Genomic DNA, 18,037 nt, shown 5'->3' on the forward strand with positions numbered 1-18,037 from the left:
TAATGCTACTTCGTAGATTTATTATAGAGCTGCCTTAATAAAATTATTGTCATATTGGAATTAAGATTAAAATATACATCAATGCAACAGAATAAAGAACCAGAAATACATACATATAAACACAAAGTTTTTCAAGAAAGGGACAAATGCAATTTAGTGGAGAAGTGATAATCTTTGCAACAAATGATGCTGGGACAATTGGATATCCATATTAAAAAAACATGAAACACTAGATTAGATTCAGGAATGATGCTAGGAAACTGAGGATATGTGTTTATAAACTCAGGGTTTGCATTTATGAATCATCTTTAGCTTAACCATTCTGTTAAATTAACAGTCTGTCTTTGAGTTCATGTTCAGGATTTGGTCTGCTCTAATTTCAAAGCCGTCTACTTTCTTACTCTACTTACGCCTAAGAGGTCTTTTCTCAGTTTAAGTAGCAATCACCATATTAATACCATATAACTAAATCTGCACCCATTAAATTATGCTTGTTTTCATTGTCTTATTTGATTTTAGTCTATTTATAGCATAAATAGTCACTGAAAATTAAATGATCTTATAAACTTTTGATAACCCTTATTATTTATTTTTTTGAAATAATAAGAAAAGGAACTGATAGAACACTATGGGGCAATATGTAATTTAACGTTAGTTATTCTCTTAATTAAAATTACTTAATTGGAAATTTCCTTAGTTGAAAATAAAACCTTAATTTTGACTAATTTCTAACATTAGGCACATATTTTTTGACAGTTTGTTAAACTCTCAAGTTTTCTGCCTTTCATAATATATCATAAGGGAACGTCTTTTGTTAAAAACGATCCATTGTATTTTTTTAAATAACTGTGGTTTAGATATGACAGTGGTCAATATTTTGCCCTGCAAATACATCCTAAATAAAAATTTGGTCTATGGAATTCTAGACTATCTATTCTAAATGTTTTCAGTTTAGAAAAGGCCAAATTGGTCATTATAACAACAAATAATCTGGTCCTATTACTTGGATGTAAACATCTGTTTTGACTTTAATGTCACAAACATCCTGAGTTCGAACTAGTATTTTCTTTTAAGATAAAGAATAGTTTGCTTTGAGAATAAAGAATGGAAATAGAAAGGGAATTTAGTCATTTCAAATGCAAATTTACATGCATGTCATCCTCATTTGCATGCATGCAATTCCAGAATGGCTTTATGTAGTTGATGAGGATGTCTAAAAATCATTTGGTATAGAAAAACATCTGCTGAACATACATAGGAATATTATTCAACTTGAACAAAAATGTACTATATGCATCAAACTGACATTAGAGAGGCTGTAAAACAACAAATAATAAAATATTATCAAAGGAATTGTGTTTGTTTGAGGATGCTTTCAATGATAAATGTAGCCTCGTAAAATCATCTTACTCATCTGTTTTGTTATAAATTTGCATATATCCCATATATTTTACTTTTCTTTCTATATTCCATTTTTTAAAAAAATTAGTAATGACAGAAAATCAGGTTTTTAAGCTGTTTTGGCAAAACTATGTTTTGTATTTTTGATATGGTCTTTATTTAACTCTTTATTCTTTACATCTATTAATATATATCTTCTTATGTGCTGTTACATCTTCTATAAAATGTTTGCCTTTTTTAACCAGCACATAGCAATGTCAACGTGTTCAAATCCAAAATATAGTGTTACATATAAAAAAACTAGAAATAAAGTTCAGAAAACAAACAAGCAAACAAGCAAAATAGCCAATGATCCTGGAAAACAGGTTATTTCTGTGTGGTAGTATTACTATGCTAAAACATATTTTAAAATTATAGCCCAAGTTATTCAAAATGAACATATCTTTATTTTATCACAGATAGAAAAATATGTCTGATTTTTAATTTTTTTTTCTGCTTGGGTTATTTATAATTTAGTATGGATAATTTGTGTAAATGCTATCAATAGGCAATCTGTGTACACACAGTTAACTCTTAGGACTTTTAATTTAAGTTAACCCTTAGGACACACAGCTGGAAAAGACACACCCACATGCACATACACTCTAAACTGAGTAATAGGAATCCTATTTACCATAAATTTTTACAAAAACAAGGTATCGTTGATAGCAGTATTGGTTTAAGAAAAAAGTCACAGAAAAAAGGAAACTCACTTTATAACTCATTGTCAATTGCAGGCAAATATTGTTCTGTTCTTCTACCTGGAACAGCACGGTAAAACAGAGCATTAGGCTGAGACAGAACATTTTATTTTTAACTGTGTGCTATGTTATTTATGTGGATGTCAGTGTGGTGGACCACCCAGATTCTTGTTCAATGAAGAACTTGTCACCCCAACTGGTATCTCTCCCTAGTAGGGATTGATTCACCCTTAGCAGAGAGTTGCCTACCCGAGGCCACACTTTTTCTGGGTTGCCCATATTTAACGACAGATCAAAATAGTCAATCCTAATGTGGAACAGTGCTGACAAGACATATTCATGTCAGAGTTTTTCCTGGGGTTGGCCAAAGTTTGTTGGGACTGCATCAGTTTGATCTCTCCCTCTGTCCAAAGTTGTTTATTCTTTCACCCATCAACAGGTGTAATCTCTAATTAATACTCAGCTCAACAAACTATGTCTCAGCTTCTGCTTCCTCAGAAACAAACTAGTGACAGTAGTTCCCAGAAATGGTGCAAGAAAAACAGGGGGTTAGATAGGGTTTTATAGTTGGATCTCTTGCCATCCTGCTAGTAATGAGGAACCATCATTGGTGCAGAGTGGAGTACAGAAAGCCCTTGATGCAAGGTGGTTGTCTTGTTAAAAAGTCACACAGGTAGGGAATTGGCAGGATATAACAGTGATTAGGAATGTTAGATGGGGCCATGTATCAGACATTTGAAAGACAGAAGATAAATAATAACTATACAGACAACGGAAGGGGATGGCTATTGCTAAGCACCACTGATACCCTGAAAAAAGGTAGTGAAAAAACAAAGGAGATTAGTCAATAATTGGAAAACAAATGTGAAAGCCGGAGGACCCCCTTGGCAGCATGTAAAGTGACTCTCTTCCTGCAGCTAGAGGGCAGGTAAAGCTGAGGACAGGCTAAGGGCTTAATGAAATGGCTGAGGTCCAGAAAGATTAAAAACCCAAACAAATCAGTTTTTCAATGCCAAAGTCAGAGCCATTGTCAGGGAATTATGAAAGCCCCACTTCGGCACAGGCTCCCCTAATGTTAAATCCTTAGATGTATCTGCAAATCCTGAACCTGCAGGAGTTGTCCAGCCCTTCCTACTAAGCTAACACTCCCCTCTTGCTTGAAGTCAGTGCAGAGGCTCATTTTCTGCAAGACCACTGTTCCAAACAGTTTGGCAGATCCCAAAAATGTGAAACAAAATGTTAAAGGTAAAGTTAACATATGACTCACCAATTAGCCCTGGGTGTAATCCCAATAGAACTGAAAACATATGCTCACACAAAAAGTTGTACGCTAATGTCACAGCAACATTATTCATAGTAGCCAAAAAAATAGAAACAATCCAAATGCCCAATGGATGGAAATAAAAAATACCTAGGGGTGAACGGATTTTTTTTAAATCAGTGTATACAAGGAACTATCCATCCAGTGGAGTAAAAACAAATGAATTATTGATGTATGCTACAACAGGAATGAACCTTGAGAACATTAATTAGGCTAAGTGAAAAAACCCAGTCACAAAAGACAACAGATTAAATAATTCTATTTGTATGAACTGTCCAGGAAAATCTTAGAGATAGAAGTTATGTTAGTGTTTGCCTATGATTGGAAAGGAGTTGTAGTGGAAAGGGATGGGGATTTACAACGAATGTGCTAATGGATATGGAGGGGGGTGATGATATGATAAAATATTCTAAAGTTAGATTTTCATGGTTGCTGCATAATTCCGTCTAGGTACTAAAAGTTCTTGAACTGTGTGTGGTGAATTTATGGTATATGAATTATATCAAAGATGTTTTAAAAAGTTGGACAGAGAGTGCACATATAATCTTCACTAAGCTTCCCCTCATACGAATTTCCTTGTGTTAACCAGTAACAAAAAGTCAGAATTATATAATATTATAACAAAAATTGCAGACATTATTTTCCAAAGTACTTTTTCAATTCTAAGAACCAATTCAGGATTCCACATTGGATTTTGTTGTCGTGTTTATACTTAGTCTCCTCCAAACTACTGGGTTTTCCTTAACTTAAATACTTTAGTTTAAGAAGCTGTTTACTAAGCATAGCCCACAATCAAAGGTAGGGTAATTAAGTTCCCTCTCTTTGACAGATAATTTGTGATAACTTTAAAAAATTACCTGAGTATACTTAGGAGGCTGAGGCAGGAGAATCACTTGAACCTGGGAGGCAGAGGTTACAGTGAGCCAAGATCACGCCATTTCACTCCAGGCTGCGCAACAAGAGCAAAACTCTGTTTTAAAAAAAAAAAAAAAAAATACCAGAGTAAGAAATTTGAAAAAAAATCTATGTGGAATGCAAATATCTAGTCTCTCTTTTAAATCTGTTCACTAAGTTTATTATTAAAACATATTGAACTTATATTAAATAAATATGTATGCTTTTCTCTTGTTAATCTTTCTTTTATTATAAGGTGGCTCAGCCATGATTCATGGTTCTAGTGATGAATGAGAGAAAACAAATCTTTCCCTCCCTATGAAAAAAGAACCATTTCAGTCTTATATATTTTGAATATTTGTAACTTTTTCTCTGGCCATGAGGCATTGTGTTCCCATAATCTACAAGTAACTTGCTTATTTGTTCAACCCCAGTACACAGGTAAAGTAGTTTCAGAATAGGATGGTGTTTATGCACAGATCTTTTTGTGTTTTGCCTTAAAATGTCTAGTTAAAACAATCTTTGCCTAAGTTATTTAGGTGAGTTCCTTTCCCACTTCCCATTCAATGATGTTGTCATATATAGGTAACACAGCTGAATTAAGTTTTGACAGTGCACATTCAATGCAGAAATCTCTAATATCCTAGATAATGTTTTAAAAATCAGTATTCAATCAAGTCATTCCTTGGAGTGTTACAGTTCTGTGGGTTTTGACAAATACAGAGTCTTTTATCTACTACCCCAGTACCATATACTACAGTTCTACCACCCACAATTTCCTATGGAAGCTCCTCTGCAGTCAGCCCCTCTTCTTTCTCCTCCTCGAACCCCTATAGTTTTCCTTTTTTTTTCAATATGATGAGAAAAATAAATGTCCATGCTTATTTCACTGTAATTTCTGTAGGTTGTATGAACTTCAGGAAAGTAGTCAGTCCTTATGTGGAAACTTTTATATAAGACTTTTCCATCTTTTCTTAGATTTTGGACCATGAAGGAATGTGATTGGTGAGAAAAAGAAAACTAGCAACTTAATAATAACATTGCTTTGCATTTGTAATCCATTTATAAACAGAAGACAATCTGAAGTAATATTTAGGTCGTGTATTAGGTTTATTGAGGTCATATCATGTGTGAAGGCTAACATCTAGAATACAAAGACAAGATTTTTATTTATAATTTAATCAGTTGAGTTTCTCTTTATCTTTTTACTAAAAACTATGAAATGTAAATAAAGCTATCTTCAATAAATACTCAATAAGTGCATTGGAGTAGAAAAAGGAACAAGTAAATATCCCTTTTTTGAGTCCAAACTATATACTTTGCTTTACCAAATAACATGTATTTTGAAGAATTTCTCTTTCAAGGAAAATTTTAAATTTGGAGTGTTTTAATAAAGACTTACTATTGAATATCTGCAGGTGAATACAAATATGAAAAAATACTGTCACATTTTTATATGTAATTAAACAAATTCCCTAAAAATATAACAATAGCTACATAGTGTAATAATTTCCTGTTGATGCTGTAACAAATTACCACAAACATAGTGACTTTGAACAAATTTATTATCTTACAAATCTGAACATCGGAAGTTCAAAATCCATCTCATCGGGCTAAAACCAAGGTGTCAGCAGGGGTGCTTGCTTCTGAAGACTCCTAGGAAGTATCCTTTGCCTGCTTTTGCCGGCTTCTAGACACCATCTGCAATCCTTGACTGGTGGCCGTTTCCTCAGTCATCAAATCCTACAGCATAGCATCATCCCATCTCTCTCCTTCTCTGCTTCCATTGTCACTGGTTCCCTGTCTTCAACTCTCCTGCCATCCTCTTATGAGAGCACTTATGGTTACATTGAGCCCACTGAATAATCTCCTCATCTCAGGATATTTTATTTAATAACATCTGCAAAATCTATTTTGCCATGAAGGTACGATATCCACAGGTTCTAGAGACTGAAATACGGGTATCTTTGTGGGACTACTGTTCAGCCTACCACACATAGCTTAACAATTTAATTTAGAGAACTCAGCAAGGGATGAGGATGCACTAAAGGAGAGAATTTAGATAAATTTCTTTTTGCCTGGAAAAAATTTCATGAAGAATTTTTCTTCATTAAAGAAAAGTTAAGTGGTATTATATATGTATGTGTGTATGTGTATAAACTGACAAAACTTGCTTTATCAATATTAGCTTAGACTACATTCATCCAATGTTGGAAAGCCCCATAGTTCTTCTGAAAGCTTTATAAGCAAGAGTAAATGAAATGAAACCAGTGTATATTTAATTTTCTTCTGTTGGAAAGTAATAAATCTGTGTTTGAATTTGGGAGGTGGGAGAGGTAGAGGATGTGAGAAGCAGATGGAATGTCAAGAAAATATATCGATTAAGGTTTAAAATTGCATGTGTAATATTTAGAATATTCTAGAACATACTTGACATCTATGCTTCTTGATTCTATATATGCAGACACCTGCCTACATTGTGAAAATAGTGAGCATCTTTAAAATGGGAAAGCATAGAAGGGCTAATTCTTGCCTAATTTGAAATGTCCATATATTCAGTTTCTTAGAATATGGAAGGTAGACTCTCCAATGGTATCTTCAATTACAATTTCTATACATCAAGAATTCATATATATTTTTATTTCCAAATAACTAAATCTATATTCAATAGAAAGGGCTAAAGTCAAAATATATCATCAGTTTACCCCAGGGTTAGCCCAGGTTTTTCGTTTGGTTTGTTCTAAGTGTTTTATCTGTTTATTTGTTTTGAAGAAGACAGTTTTTTAGTGGAAGAGAATAAGATACTTTTAAAATTTAATAATCTATTTTTTAATCCCTTCAAATGGTAAATATTAAGTTAAATTATTGATTTAAATTTCATTTAAAATTATTCAGACCATTAATTTAAAACTTTTCTGTTGGTTCCTGTTGTATTAGCTATATTAATTTGAAATTTGTAAAATCTGTATATTCAAAGCTAAAGGCACTGTCATCACAACAAAAATAGATTATTTATATGTTTTCTTAAGATGCCATAATCAGAGCTTCTGTTTGGGTCATAGACTATCTATAAATCTCATATTTAGCTATGGCTTTACTTTTTGAGTATTGATTTAATATATTTTCCTCTGGGCTTTCACATATTGCACATGACCAGTGAAAATTGTCAGTTGTACAATGGGTTATTATTTAATTTGCTTATAATTGTATTTGTTTGTTTGTTTATGTATTAATTATTTTCTATTTTACTCTTTGGCATCTGCATGCTAAAAATGAGCATAGATTTTAAAGCACTTAATATTATAAAAAGATTTAGAGATAAAATTCATGCTGTAACTATTTTAGAAAAAAAAAATTGCATGTCTGTGAATAACAACCACAACTGCATCAAAACATTAAAAGTAGATAATAACTATAAATCTTTAGAAAAATTCTGTGTTATCAGAACCTAAGTGAAAGTAAGGATCCAATTTGATCTTCCAAATGTTAAGAGATACATCTTGATTATGACATTTATAAAATAAATATGTCTGGCTTTACATTGCCATTATTTTGAGTTTACATATTTTCATCATGGCTCTTTGTTAACATTTGAACTCTTATCACAAACAGTACTCTTGGTGGCACTTTGATCAATATTACTTGGCAATATTTACCCCAGAGGAAAATGTTACAAATTTAATTAAAAGAAAATTTAATGAGAAATGCAGCATACACAAGATTTGCATTTTATTTGAAAACATTTTGTAAAGTCATTAGATGCTGGACTTGGGCAATTTTAAATTAATACCCATAGCTATGTCACCTCTGCACTCTTCCTCAGTGATTTTCGACATATCTGGGCTTCACGAACCCTCTATGTAAAGAATTTTGGACACAATTATGTCTTTGATCGACATCTTTTCACTCAAAAGCACCTACAAAACTACATGATTGAAACCAATGAATGAATGATGAGTGAGTTCAAAATGCATTAAACAAAACATTAATTTCAAATGATCAAAATAGAAATAACATTTAGAGAACTATGCCACTGTGGCTTATTTGTATAAGCTTCCCTTCTAGATATTACAATTTTCTTATCATAAAAGATGAAAAATATTTCAAATGTGATGTTTTCTGAACACTATTAAAGAATTGATAATATTCTTTCTTGGAATTATTGTTATCCTTAAGATTCCAAAAAGAGGAGTATATTTTCAGGATCTTCAAGAATGTGCCATTTGCAGTGCATGAACCATTTTGAAATATTTTCTGATCAAGCAAATACCAGAATAAAAAAAAGAGAATTGAATAGTCAATATATATATATAAAGTTTTAAATATTTTGTTCTATTTCTTATTAAACTGTTAAAAAAAGTGTCAGCTTAGGAAATAAAATTTTACATTATGGAACTTTCAAAAAGGCAAAGCAAGTATTTGAATATGCATACAATGACAGAGAAATATTAGGATGAAAAAAAAATTCTACTTTCCTTTTTGTTTCTATCTCCAAATCTAAATAGTCATTACTGGAAAATTTTCAGAAGGAAAAATTTTAATGAACAAGTCTATCACTTTGATATTTCAAGGATATATAGTTCACATGACAAACAATAATTTTCCCCAGAACTTTGATTTCCAAAATTATAAGCAGCTTTTATTTTATTCATCAGTGTTGTCTTTTTAATACAAAAAAATATTGACATAATTGTAAGAAAAGAGATATGTTTATATTAGTTCCAAAAAAACCTGTCATTCATTTTTCAATCTATAATTCTAATTCTAATTTTTTCTTAACCTTTGAAAGTAACTTTTCTTTTAAATTTGACAGTCTTACAAACCGTCTGCTTTAAATTCAAATACTTTAAGTACGAATTAGTAAATTGTGACATATGGAGTGTTTCTATATTATATTATTATCTGATCATCTGAAAATTTATTGTATTTTAATTCTAAAAATAATAATTTTTAATTCTAAAAATAAGAAAAAATATATTTAATTGTGAAAAAAATGATTAATATTTGTACTAACATAACCCATGTTGATATATAAGTAAAAGATATCCAACATGGATACTATAAGAAAGTTCAAGTAAGACAGAATGATCTAAAATATCTTAAAAGTAAATTTATGTTTCCTACTTTCCAAAAAATATAGCTCCTGTAAACAAAGTTTCTTAGGTATATTTCTATGTAAAATGAATATACTACTATAACTGCTATATCCACTTATTTTCATAAAAGCAATATACTGTGGTGATTTATTTTCTTTTTTTATTAGAAAATATTATTTTTATTTGATATTAACTAAATTTTTAAAAATAATTTTTCATCTCTGCCTTTCATTCTGTTCTTTAGCCAAATAATTTTCTTTTTTTTTTTTTTTTTTTGTTGGGACAAAGTTTATTTCTTTTTTTTTATTATTATTATTATGCTTTAGGTTTTATGGTACATGTACGCAATGTGCAGGTAAGTTACATATGTATACATGTGCCATGCTGGTGTGCTGCACCCACCAACTCGTCATCTAGCATTAGGTATATCTCCCAATGCTATCCCTCCCCCCTCCCCCCACCCCGCAACAGTCCCCAAAGTGTGATGTTCCCCTTCTTGTGTCCATGTGTTCTCATTGTTCAATTCCCACCTATGAGAATATGCGGTGTTTGGTTTTTTGTTCTTGCCATAGTTTACTGAGAATGATGATTTCCAATTTCACCCATGTCCCTACAAAGGACATGAACTCATCATTTTTGATGGCTGCATAGTATTCCATGGTGTATATGTGCCACATTTTCTTAATCCAGTCTATCATTGTTGGACATTTGAGTTGGTTCCAAGTCTTTGCTATTGTGAATAATGCTGCAATAAAAATACGTGTGCATGTGCCTTTATAGCAGCATGATTTATAGTCCTTTGGGTATATACCCAGTAATGGGATGGCTGGTTGAATGGAATTTCTAGTTCTAGATCCCTGAGGAATCACCACACTGACTTCCACAATGGTTGAACTAGTTTACAGTCCCACCAACAGTGTAAAAGTGTTCCTATTTCTCCACATCCTCTCCAGCACCTGTTGTTTCCTGACTTTTTAATGATTGCCATTCTAAATGGTGTGAGATGGTATCTCATTGTGGTTTTGATTTGCATTTCTCTGATGGCCAGTGATGGTGAGCATTTTTTCATGTGTTTTTTGGCTGCATAAATGTCTTCTTTTGAGAAGTGTCTGTTCATGTCCTTCGCCCACTTTTCGATGGAGTTGTTTGTTTTTTTCTTGTAAATTTGTTGGAGTTCATTGTGGATTCTGGATATTAGCCCTTTGTCAGATGAGTAGGTTGTGAAAATTTTCTCCCATTTTGTAGGTTGCCTGTTCACTCTGATTGTAGTTTCTTTTGCTGTGCAGAAGCTCTTTAGTTTAATTAAATCCCATTTGTCAATTTTGGCTTTTGTTGCCATTGCTTTTGGTGTTTTAGACATGAAGTCCTTGCCCATGCCTATGTCCTGAATGGTAATGCCTAGGTTTTCTTCTAGGGTTTTTATGGTTTTAGGTCTAACGTTTAAGTCTTTAATCCATCTTGAATTAAGTTTTGTATAAGGTGTAAGGAAGGGATCCAGTTTCAGCTTTCTCCATATGGCTAGCCAGTTTTCCCAGCACCATTTATTAAATAGGGAATCCTTTCCCCATTTCTTGTTTTTCTCAGGTTTGTCAAAGATCAGATAGTTGTAGACATGTGGCATTATTTCTGACGGCTCTGTTCTGTTCCATTGATCTATATCTCTGTTTTGGTACCAGTACCATGCTGTTTTGGTTACTGTAGCCTTGTAGTATAGTTTGAAGTCAGGTAGTGTGATGCCTCCAGCTTTGTTCTTTTGGCTTAGGATTGACTTGGCGATGCGGGCTCTTTTTTGGTTCCATATGAACTTTAAAGTAGTTTTTTCCAATTCTGTGAAGAAAGTCATTGGTAGTTTGATGGGGATGGCATTGAATCTGTAAATTACCTTGGGAAGTATGGCCATTTTCATGATATTGATTCTTCCTACCCGTGAGCATGGAATGTTCTTCCATTTGTTTGTATCCTCTTTTATTTTCTTGAGCAGTGGTTTGTAGTTCTCCTTGAAGAGGTCTTTCACATCCCTTGTAAGTTGGATTCCTAGGTATTTTATTCTCTTTGAAGCAATTGTGAATGGGAGTTCACTCATGATGGCTCTCTGTTTGTCTGTTATTGGTATATAAGACTGCTTGTGATTTTTGCACATCGATTTTGTATCCTGAGACTTTGCTGAAGTTGCTTATCAGCTTAAGGAGATTTTGGGCTGAGACAATGGGGTTTTCCAGATATACAATCAAGTCGTCTGCAAACAGGGACAATTTGATTTCCTCTTTTCCTAATTGAATACCCTTGATTTCCTTCTCCTGCCTAATTGCCCTGGCCAGAACTTCCAACACTATGTTGAATAGAAGTGGTGAGAGAGGGCATCCCTGTCTTGTGCCAATTTTCAAAGGGAATGCTTCCAGTTTTTGCCCATTCAGCATGATATTGGCTGTGGGTTTGTCATAAATAGCTCTTATTATTTTGAGATATGACCCATCAATACCTAATTTATTCAGAGTTTTTAGCATGAAGGGTTGTTGAATTTTGTCAAAGGCCTTTTCTGCATCTATGGAGATAATCATGTGGTTTTTGTCTTTGGTTCTGTTTATATGCTGGATTACATTTATTGATTTGTGTATATTGAACCAGCCTTGCATCCCAGGGATGAAGCCCACTTGATCATGGTGGATAAGCTTTTTGATGTGCTGCTGGATTAGGTTTGCCAGTATTTTATTGAGGATTTTTGCATCAATGTTCATCAAGGATATTGGTCTAAAATTATTTTTTTGGTTGTGTCTCTGCCCGGCTTTGGTATCAGGATGATGCTGGCCTCATAAAATGAGTTAAGGAGGATTCCCTCTTTTTCTATTGATTGGAATAGTTTCAGAAGGAATGGTACCAGTTCCTCCTTGTACCTCTGGTAGAATTCGGCTGTGAATCCATCTGGCCCTGGACTTTTTTTGGTTGGTAAGCTATTGATTATTGTCACAATTTCAGCTCCTGTTATTGGTCTATTCAGAGATTCAACTTCTTCCTGGTTTAGTCTTGGGAGGGTGTATGTGTTGAGGAATTTATCCATTTCTTCTAGATTTTCTAGTTTATTTGCATAGAGGTGATTGTAGTATTCTCTGATGGTAGTTTGTATTTCTGTGGGATCGGTGGTGATATCCCCTTTATCATTTTTTATTGCATCTATTTGATTCTTCTCTCTTTTTTTCTTTATTAATCTTGCTAGTGGTCTATCAATTTTGTTCACCCTTTCAAAAAACCAGCTCCTGGATTCATTAATTTTTTGAAGGGTTTTTTTGTGTCTCTATTTCCTTCAGTTCTGCTCTGATTTTAGTTATTTCTTGCCTTCTGCTATCTTTTGAATGTGTTTGCTCTTGCTTTTCTAGTTCTTCTAATTGTGATGTTAGGGTGTCAATTTTGGATCTTTCCTGCTTTCTCTTATGGGCATTTAGTGCTATAAATTTCCCTCTACACACTGCTTTGAATGTGTCCCAGAGATTCTGGTACGTTGTGTATTGGTTCTCGTTGGTTTCAAAGAACATCTTTATTTCTGCCTTCATTTCGTTATGTACCCAGTAGTCATTCAGGAGCAGGTTGTTCAGTTTCCATGTAGTTGAGCGGTTTTGAGTGAGATTCTTAATCCTGAGTTCTAGCTTGATTGAACTGTGATCTGAGAGATAGTTTGTTATAATTTCTGTTCTTTTACATTTATTGAGGAGAGCTTTACTTCCAAGTATGTGGTCAATTTTGGAATAGGTGTGGTGTGGTGCTGAAAAAAATGTATATTCTGTTGATTTGGGGTGGAGAGTTCTGTAGATGTCTATTAGGTCCACTTGGTGCAGAGCTGAGTTCAATTCCTGGGTATCCTTGTTGACTTTCTGTTTCGTTGATCTGTCTAATGTTGACAGTGAGGTGTTAAAGTCTCCCATTATTAATGTGTGGGAGTCTAAGTCTCTTTGTAGGTCACTCAGGACTTGCTTTATGAATCTGGGTGCTCCTGTATTGGGTGCATATATATTTAGCATAGTTAGCTCTTCTGGTTGAATTAATCCCTTTACCATTATGTAATGGCCTTCTTTGTCTCTTTTGATCTTTGTTTGTTTAAAGTCTGTTTGATCAGAGACTAGGATTGCAACCCCTGCCTTTTTTTGTTTTCCATTTGCTTGGTAGATCTTCCTCCATCCTTTTATTTTGAGCCTATGTGTGTCTCTGCATGTGAGATGGGTTTCCTGAATACAGCACACTGATGGGTCTTGAGTCTTTATCCAATTTGCCAGTCTGTGTCTTTTAATTGGAGCATTTAGTCCATTTACATTTAAAGTTAATATTGTTATGTGTGAATTTGATCCTGTCATTATGATGTTAGCTGGTTATTTTGCTCATTAGTTGATGCAGTCTCTTCCTAGTCTCAATGGTCTTTACATTTTGGCATGATTTTGCAGTGGCTGGTACCAGTTATGCCTTTCCATGTTTAGCGCTTCCTTCAGGAGCTCTTGTAGGCAGGCCTGGTGGTGACAGAATCTCTCAGCATTTGCTTGTCTGTAAGGTATTTTATTTCTCCTTCACTTATGAAGCTTAGTTTGGCTGGATATGAAATTCTGGGTTGAAAATTCTTTTCTTTAAGAATGTTGAATATTGGCCCCCACTCTCTTCTGGCTTGTAGGGTTTCTGCTGAGAGATCCGCTGTTAGTCTGATGGGCTTCCCTTTGATGGTAACCCGACCTTTCTCTCTGGCTGCCCTTAACATTTTTTCCTTCATTTCAACTTTGGTGAATCTGACAATTATGTGTCTTGGAGTTGCTCTTCTCGAGGAGTATCTTTGTGGCGTTCTCTGTATTTCCTGAATCTGAATGTTGTCCTGCCTTGCTAGATTGGGGAAGTTCTCCTGGATAATAACCTGCAGGGTGTTTTCCAACTTGGTTCCATTCTCCCTGTCACTTTCAGGTACACCAATCAGACGTAGATTTGGTCTTTTCACATAGTCCCACATTTCTTGGAGGCTTTGCTCGTTTCTTTTTATTCTTCTTTCTCTAAACTTCCCTTCTTGCTTCATTTCATTCATTTCATCTTCCATTGCTGATACCCTTTCTTCCATTTGATCGCATCGGCTCCTGAGGCTTCTGCATTCTTCACGTAGTTCTCGAGCCTTGGTTTTCAGCTCCATCAGCTCCTTTAAGCACTTATCTGTATTGGTTATTCTAGTTATACATTCTTCTAAATTTTTTTCAAAGTTTTCAACTTCTTTGCCTTTGGTTTGAATATCTTCCCGTAGCTCAGAATAATTTGATCGTCTGAAGCCTTCTTCTCTCAGCTCGTCAAAGTCATTCTCCATCCAGCTTTGTTCCGTTGCTGGTGAGGAACTGCGTTCCTTTGGAGGAGGAGAGGTACTCTGCTTTTTAGAGTTTCCAGTTTTTCTGCTCTGTTTTTTCCCCATCTTTGTGGTTTTATCTACTTTTGGTCTTTGATGATGGTGATGCACAGATGGGTTTTTGGTGTGGCTGTCCTTTCTGTTAGTTTTCCTTCTAACAGACAGGACCCTCAGCTGCAGGTCTGTTGGAGTACCTGGCAGGCCGTGTGAGGTGTCAGTCTGCCCCTGCTGGGGGGTGCCTCCCAGTTAGGCTGCTCGGGGGTCAGGGGTCAGGGACCCACTTGAGGAGGCAGTCTGCCCGTTCTCAGATCTCCAGCTGCGTGCTGGGAGAATCACTGCTCTCCTCAAAGCTGTCAGGCAGGGACATTTAAGTCTGCAGAGGTTACTGCTGTCTTTTTGTTTGTCTGTGCCCTGCCCCCAGAGGTGGAGCCTACAGAGGCAGGCAGGCCTCCTTGAGCTGTGGTGGGCTCCACCCAGTTCAAGCTTCCAGGCTGCTTTGTTTACCTCAGCGAGCCTGGGCAATGGCGGGCGCCCCTCCCCCAGCCTCGCTGCTGACTTGCTGTTTGATCTCAGACTGCTGTGCTAGCAATCAGCAAGTCTCCGTGGGCATAGGACCCTCTGAGCCAGGTGCGGGTTATAATCTCCTGGGGCACCGTTTCCTAAGCCCGTCGGAAAAGCACAGTATTCGGGTGGGAGTGGCCCGATTTTCCAGGTGCCATCTGTCACCCCTGGAAAGGGAACTCCCTGACCCCTTGCGCTTCCCGAGTGAGGCAATGCCTCGCCCCTGCTTCGGCTGGCGCACGGTGCACTCACCCACTGACCTGCGCCCACTGTCTGGCACTCCCTAGTGAGATGAACACAGTACCTCAGATGGAAATGCAGAAATCACCCGTCTTCTGCGTCGCTCACGCTGGGAGCTGTAGACCGGAGCTGTTCCTATTCGGCCATCTTGGCTCCTCCCCCAGTGATTTATTTTCATAGTGTGTTTATGTGTTTAAAATGTATCTTAGGGACAATTTTATACCAGACCTTAAGAATTTATCTCACTGTTTTAAATAGGGGTGGGTACTTAGCCTCTTTTTTTTAATACTGATGAAACAAATATCTGTGTACATCTAGTTGTTATAATTTTATGAGTGAAATTATAGGTTTATTTTCTAAGTCAAAATTTTTAGAAATTTTAATTTGATGGATATTGTCTTGGGGTATAGTATATCATTTTTCGAAACATTCATGCCCGCTCCTTAAATTTTTACTAATCCCTGGCCATAGATGACAGGTAAATATAAGGGAAAATAACATACATGTTTTAGTAACTTTCAAGGAAGATGAGGTAAAACTGGGAAGTAGGGAGTGTTGTGTCAGTTTATAAGGGACTGAAGAGGCTGACCTAGTTTTAGAGTCAGAGAAGATCCCATTATGACATGATATTAAAGCTGAGTCCAAAGGCTAAGGTGTAAGGTATAGAATAGCCAAAATGTCACTCTTAAGAGGCTCAAAGTGATTGCAGAATCATCTTTCTTATTTATACGCAACCACGAATAATGAATTAACAGTGAATACAACTAGCATACTCTATATTTTTTTCAAACAAATAACATTTTATAGGCTATAATCTTTTACTTTACCTAATTTTTGATGTCTTTTAAATAAAGATCTACAATTTTAAAAGTACTTTGTAAACTCTGGAATAAACTTTGAATTCCTCAACTAGTGCATAAAGGCATGATGAAAGATAAATGTGCTAACTTGCAAGAAACACACACACACACACAAAAACACACACACCAAACACACCACACACAAAATGATAGCCAGACCTGCCTATTCTTTGCTATATTTAAAGTTAATCTTATAAACTAGAATTAAAAACATGTTCAATTTGTGCAAAAGAAAAGGAAAAAATATATAATTCCTGAGTTTGGGAAATTATAAAACATAAAGTCATTTAGAGAAAATTGGTCCTATAACTAAGATTCATACAGCTATGTGGGCTTGGCAGTTTGTATAATAAAATGAAAATACTTCTTCAAAAATTATGTTTACATTATGCAAGCAAGTTAACACTTGAGAATTACTGAGTTTTATTTTCTGCCATCTTAATATCCAGCTGTTATAATGCCTGTCCAGAGCTCATTTGAAAGTATTTTTTTTAAGGAGCTAGAGCACATTTTTATATGGCTTACCAGAAGCAGGCAGAGGGTCTTATTCCTTTAATTTATGTAATGATTCGCTATTAAATGATTACTAGATTGAAGATAATATCTGGTTATCAAAGATTTCTGAAATTTAACATATTTTGAGCAATTGAAATTGGCAGAATAATGGAGTTATGGAGAGTGTAGAGTGCTATATAGGAAATTTCAAGAGTATGACCTTGTCATATTAAGTTTTAGATGGTCACAGAACATACAGGAAGATGTCACAGGTAGAAGTATATATAGTGAATTGAATAAAGCAGAATGTGTCATGGTTGGAGATACCCATGACAACAGAATTGATCATATGATAATTGAAGATTTGGGAAAGGATAAAAACTAGTGGAAAGAAAGTGGAAGAGAACATCAAAAGGTAATAAATAGTAAATATATTCTATAGAGTGAGTGAAACTTAGAAATCAATGGGAAAATTGTTGATATTAACTGGAAAGAGAAAAGAAATTATTTTATGGTGAACAGATATCTAATAGAGATATAATTGATAATGGAGTAAGAAGATGTATTGAGTTTTCCAGTACAAAGAATATAAAGATGTGATGAAACAAAGTAGTGACAATTAGGGAGATCTTAAGTAGGTATATCTAAGGAGAGAGAGAGCTTGACAAGAGAGCTTGACAATGTATAAAAAACTTGGGCCAGTTAATTTCATAAGGGCAACAGCTGCCTTATGAGAGCAGTTTTAAATGAGAATACAGGGCTGAAAGTAGGTTGTAACAGATCAAGATAATAATTCAATGACTGAAAGCCTAGGTACTTCTGCAAATTGCCTCTTCAGAGACCACAGATATAAAGAAGGTAACAGTGTTTGAAAAGAAAAGACATGCTTTATAGCTGCAAATTCAAGCAAGACTCACAAGAGAAAAAGATGAGAATGATAGAAAAAGAAGCTATATGTTTAAGCATAGATGCCATAAAACGTAGATTATTTCATTTCTGAAATTTAAAAATCTTGAAAACTTTTCTTAAGAAATCTATTCCCTGTGACAGTGTTATTACTACATCCCTGTTTATCC

The 18,037-nt window shown here is 34.8% G+C and overlaps 1 long non-coding RNA gene across 1 annotated transcript; it reads right to left on the reverse strand.

Moving 5' to 3' along the window:
- Nucleotides 1-2,174: 2,174 nt before the first annotated feature.
- LOC134739657 (uncharacterized) lies at nt 2,175-15,759 on the reverse strand. Its single transcript, XR_010126528.1, has 3 exons — nt 15,671-15,759; nt 4,320-4,432; nt 2,175-2,201 (listed from the first exon to the last, which is right to left on the reverse strand). It is a non-coding gene; the product is annotated as an uncharacterized LOC134739657 (long non-coding RNA).
- Between the last annotated feature and the right edge of the window lie 2,278 nt (nt 15,760-18,037).

This window comes from Pongo pygmaeus, chromosome 5 (assembly GCF_028885625.2).
Source record: "Pongo pygmaeus isolate AG05252 chromosome 5, NHGRI_mPonPyg2-v2.0_pri, whole genome shotgun sequence".
Taxonomy (NCBI): Eukaryota; Metazoa; Chordata; class Mammalia; order Primates; family Hominidae; genus Pongo; species Pongo pygmaeus.